We start from the raw sequence: 6088 nt of genomic DNA, 5'->3' as shown, positions 1-6088 counted from the left end.
ACTCGGACTGCTGGGGATCTGCTTATGGCCCACAGGGCTGAGGGGGCAGCATATAACATGGCTGAACCCAACACTCACGGCAGAGACCTCGGAGGAAAGACTGAGGGAAGAAGGCTGAAAACAGTGGTTTAAGCCCTCACTGCCAAGCAGAGAACGGAAGCATTAGACACTGAGACTAGCCGCCTCCTCCCTCCCCTCCCAGAGCTCGCCCCGCCCCCACCTGCCCGGTGCTAGAAACAGAACAGTAGCAGTGTCAGATCAAAAGAACAGAATATTTGCTGTTCTGAGAACTGTGGACCACAGACACAGACAGGCAGCCCAACTAATTCCGCCAAAGTGGAAGAAGCTCTGGAAGCAGGACCGGCTGTGGTGGTGGCCGCTGCCATTGCTCTGGGCCACCTCTCACAACTCACCCAGCCTCTGACCCCACCTATTTGGGCAGATCCCTGCAGGAGTAAACAGAACTGCTGAAACATACGGGCTCTGAATCTGGTGCAGGAAGAGCTTTGGAACTTCAAAAGCTCTCCGCATACCCATACAGACACAGTGCCCTGTGACCCAGGCGAACTAGTTAGTAACAGAGGAGAAGCCCGTCTCCCAGGGAATCCCTCCATTGTGTGAGAAGCTGGAATAGTGCAGAAAAAACATAGCAGTACCGTGTGAGAGAGAAAAAAAGGCTGCAGTCGGAGAGAAAATAAAACGTTCTACCAAAAAGTACTGGAAAACAAAAGAAAGACCTCTTCCTATCAAGCTGTTGCAGAACCCACTCCTGTAGGTGTCTAGGAAGAAAAATAATAAATCAGTAATTGCCATGAATAACCAAGGCAACAAGACTGCTCAGAAAGAAAGTGAAAAGTCTCCAGAAATGGAACTTAAAGGTATGGAAATATGTGACTCAAATGACAGAGAATTCAAGATTGCAGTCCTGAAAAAACTCAATGAGACGCAAGAAAACACAGAAAGGCAGTTTAATGAACTCAGAAACACAATCAAAGAAAAACATGAGCATTTTACGAAAGAGATTGAAATTTATAAAAGAACCAAATAGAATTTCTGGAGATTAAGAACTCAATAGAAAAAATTAAGAATGAGATAGCCAGCTTAGGTAGTAGAGTTGACCAGATGGAGGAAAGAATCAGTGACATTGAAGATAGTAACCAGGAAATTACACGGATGAAAGAAGAAACAGACTTGAAACTTAAAAGAAATGAAAGAACTCTACAAGAACTTTCTGACTCCATGAGAAAGAGCAATATAAGAATAATGGGCAGGTCATAGGGATGGCGGCTGCAGGGTGCACTGTTTGAGTTCTCCTCCGGATCTTATCACAAATGGGACATCTATAACCCATCAAAGGACTCTCTGCTCATCACACAGAACAGCTAAGAGACTCGTTCAAGGATTACTTGAAGGTGGACAAATTGGGCGAGCAGGGGAAGAGGGAAGGGAGCGGAGTAGAGACGCGACCCGTATCTGCGGCAGGCTGTGGGGACTCGGCCAGCATCTGTGGTGGTGGAAACATGGTCCGCATCTGTGGCTGTGGGGATGCAGCCCACAACTTTGGCTGTGGAGACGCGGCCTGCATCTGCAGCTGTGGAAACGCAGCCGGAATCTGCAGCAGTGGAAACACACCCGCATCTGCGGCAGTGGAAATGCGGCCAGAATCCGCAGCTGCAGAGACGCTGGGGATCCCAGGACAGAACAGAGACCACAAAAGCCAGGAAATGGGCTGTTTCCAGGCATCCCACAGCTGATCTCTCCCGCCGAGGGGGCAGCATATCCAGCATTTGAGGCAATAACCTCAGCTGAGACCTCCAGTTGGGCCCTAGGCCAGACAAAGGATACAAACTCCATACCTGGGCCCCTCCCCCCGCTCTTCCAATCCTACCCCTCCCTTCCAGAGACTTAACCTGGTCCCTGAACTAAGGAGTAGTGCCAGATTACAGAGGAGCCATAGTTCTCAGGCTCTGGGAAGACCGGCGTGCAGCTCTGACCAATGGAAGAGGCTGGGAAGAGTGTGATTTTTGCTGGGCTAGGAGAGAAGAGACTACTCTACCCCCAGCCCCCACTTTTTCTGGCCTGCAGGAAGAGTGTGACACAGCTGGGCTGGGAGAGAGAAGACCCCTCAATCCCCAGTCCCCACCCTTTCAGGCCTGCCTAGGGCAGGGCAATTACAACTGCAGAGGCACTCTCAAGGATCAGCAGTAAGCAGCAGACTCAGCTCTGGGCTTTCAGCAGCTCAGAAATCTCCCGCCCGCCACACACACACACACACACACACAGAAGAAGTGCCCTAAGACTCAGGCTGGTGGTGCTACTCTCAGTGTGCATATTTGCAGGCAAGGGCAGAAACTGCACTGACTTTGTAGAAACTACCATCCAGACCCCTCAGCCCCACGCATCTAAATCTGTAGTTCCAACATTACTCTGGGCCCAGGTGACCTACTCTGCCTGCAGAATATGCAGAGGACTCTTTGATATAGCAGAGGACAACCTGGAGATTACTTGGTGGGCTTAAGCCAAGACTGGTGCTGCTTTTATTGTTTTGTTTTGTTTTTATATCTTTGATATCTTTGCCTGTGTTGAGTGGGGGTTGTTGGTTGTTTTTGCATGTGAATGTATTTGATTTTTTCTTTGTTGTTGTTGTTGTTGTTGTGCTTGGTGATTTGCTTTGTTCTGAAATTGCCCTAGGAGGGCCCAGCTTACGAGGCACAAGATTCAACATACCCACAGGCCAACTCCAGACCAAACCAGAGTACTACCAGGTATGACCTACAAGTGACACAACCAGAGGGAATTCTCTACAGACACAAGAGCCCATAGAGGCCAAGCCTCATTTAAGTGGTAAACCCTCACACAGCAGAACATCCTGCTGTGGGCAGAGCCAAGTTTCACAACTAGTCAGCCTAGGAGTTAACCCCACCTACTCACAAGCAAAAAAGCAATTAAAGATCTTCTTTAACAGGACATATACACAACACAAGAGTCACCTTTGGAGCACACGCAGAGGAGAAGAATGAAGTAGTGCAAGTCAAATATAAAGGACACATACTACATAAGATAACCCAGCAAGAACTAAGAACTCTAGGGGATCTACCTAATACACTGAAGCAAACACAGAGAGTCAGCCAGAATGTGGAAACAAAGAAACATGTCCCAAATAAAAGAACAGAAGAAACCTCCAGAAATGGAACCAAATGAAACAGAGGTAACCAACCTATCAGAGACAGAGTTCAGAACACTGACGATAAGAATGTTTAAGAAGCTTAGAGACGACATGAAGAAGGATGTAGAAATCATAATGAACAACCAGCAAGAACTAAAGAACACAATTACCGAAATAAAGAACTCATTTGAAGGAATTAACAGCAGGTTAGATGAAGCAGAGGATAGAATCAGCGACTTAGAAGACAAGTTAGCAGAGATCACCCAAACAGAACAGCAGAAAGAAAAAAGAATAAAAAACAATGAAGATGGTTTAAGAGACCTCTGGGACAACATCAAGAGCAACAACATGCGCATCATAGGAATACCAGAATGTGAAGAGAGGAAGCAAGGGATTGAGAACATATTTGAAGTAATAATGTCAGAAAACTTCCTAACCTGATGAAGGAAACCAACATACAAGCCCAGGAATTGCAGAGAGTTCCAACCAGGATAAACCCAAACAGGTCCACACCAAGACACATTATAGTTAAAATGGCAAAGGTTAAAGATAAAGAGAGAATCCTAAAAACAGCAAGAGAAAGACAGAGGTTTACATACAAGGGAACTCCCATAAGACTATCAAATAACTTTTCTACAGAAACATTGAAGGCCAGGAGGAAGTGGCAAGAGATACTCAAAGTGATGGAAAACAAAGGCCTACAACCTAGGTTGCTTTACCCAGCAAGGCTATCATTTAAAGTTGATGGAGAGATAAAGAGCTTCCCAGTAAAGCATAAGCTAAAGGAATTTATTACCACCAAGCCAGCATTGCAAGAAATACTAAAAGGACTTCTACAAATAGAAGAAAGATGAAAATAATCTAACTACAAATTTAAAAATAGCAATAACTATGTACCTATCAATAATCACTTTAAATGTAAATTGATTAAATACTCCAATCAAGAGACATAGGTGGCTGAGTGGAAAAGAAAGCAGGACCCTTGTATATGCTGTATACAAGAGACTCACCTCGGATCAAAAGACACACACAGGCTGAAAGTGAAGGGTTGGAGTAAGATATTCCATGCAAATGGAAATGAGAAAAAAGCTGGAGTTGCAATACTTATATCTGACAAAATAGACTTTAAAATGAAGAACATATTAAAAGACAAAGGTGGGCACTATATAATAATAAAGGGATTGATCCGACAAGAGGACATAATCCTAGTATACATCGATGCACCCAACATAGGAGCACCTAAATATATAAAACAGATATTGACTAACATAAATACAGCAATCAACAGTAACACTATCATAGTAGGGGACTTCAACACACCTCTGACAACAAGGGACAGGTCTTCCAGACAGAAAATCAATATGGAAACAACAGCCTTAAATGATACATTGGACTACTTGGACTTAATGGATATTTTCAGAGCTTTTCACCCCAAAGCTGCAGAATACACGTTCTTCTCAAGCGCACTTGGATCATTTTCCAAGATAGACCACATGTTAGGCCACAAAACAAGTCTTGATAAATTTAAGAAAATTGAAATCATACCAATTGTCTTCTCTGACCACAGTGCTATGAAATTAGAAATGAACTACAGGAAAAAAACTGGAAGACACACCAATTCATGGAGGCTGAATAACATGTTACTAAATAATTAATGGGTCAACCATGAGATCAAAGAAGAAATCAAAAGATATCTTGAGACAAACAAAAATGAAAACACAACGACCCAAAATCTATGGGATGCAGTGAAAGCAGTCCTAAGAAGGAAATTCATAGTTTTGCAGGCCTACGTAAAGAAACAATCAACAGTTTATCTTCACACTTAAGGGATCTGGGAAAAGAACAGCAAAATAAGCCCAAAGGGAGTACAAGATAGGAGATAATAAAGATCAGAGTGGAAATAAATGCAATAGAAACCAGAAAAACAATACAAAAGATTAACAAATCCAAGAGTTGGTTTTTAGAGAAGATAAACAAAATTGACAAACCTTTAGCCAGACTCATCACAAAACAGAAATGACCCAAATTAATAAAATCAGAAATGAAAGAGAAGTGACAACAGACACCGAAGAAATACAAAAATTCTAAGAAATTACTATGAGCAACTATATGCCCACAAATTTGACAATCTGGAAGAAATGGACAATTTTCTACAAGCATACAACGCTCCAAGGCTAACTCAAGAAGAAACAGAAAACCTGAATAGACTGATTACCACCAGGGAAATTGAATCAGTAATCAACAATCTCCCAACAAACAAAAGCCCTGGACCAGATGGCTTTACAGGTGAATTTTAAAAAACATTCAAAAAAGAATTATCACCTATTCTCCTCAAGCTCTTCCAAAAAGTCCAGAAGAAGGGAAGACTCCCAAACACTTTTTACGAAGCCACTATCACCCTGATACCAAAGTCAGACAAAGACACCACAAAAAAAAAAAGAAAACTACAGGCCGATATCGCTAATGAACATAGATGCAAAAATCCTCAACAAAATATTAGCGAACAGACTTCAGCAATACATTAAAAAGATCATACACCATGATCAAGTGGGATTCATCCCTGGTATGCAAGGGTGGTTCAACATCCGCAAATCAATTAATGTGATACACCACATTAACAAAATGAAAAATAAAAATCACATGATCATATCAATAGATGCAGAAAAAGCATTTGATAAAATCCAGCAGCCATTTATGATAAAAACCCTTAAGAAAGTGAGAATAGAGGGATCATATCTCAACATACTAAAGGCTACATGTGATAAACCCACAGCTAACTAACGTCATACTCAATGGGGAAAAGCTAAAATCATTCCCCTTCAGATCAGAAACAAGGCAAGGTTGCCCACTTTCTCCACTTTTATTCAACATAGTGCTGGAAGTTCTAGTCACAGCAATCAGACAAGAAAAAGAATAAAAGGC

Source organism: Rhinolophus sinicus, chromosome 7 (assembly GCF_057876585.1).
Source record: "Rhinolophus sinicus isolate RSI-liver-muscle chromosome 7, RSI-T2T, whole genome shotgun sequence".
In the NCBI taxonomy this organism is placed as follows: domain Eukaryota; kingdom Metazoa; phylum Chordata; class Mammalia; order Chiroptera; family Rhinolophidae; genus Rhinolophus; species Rhinolophus sinicus.
This window is presented reverse-complemented; position numbering follows the sequence as displayed.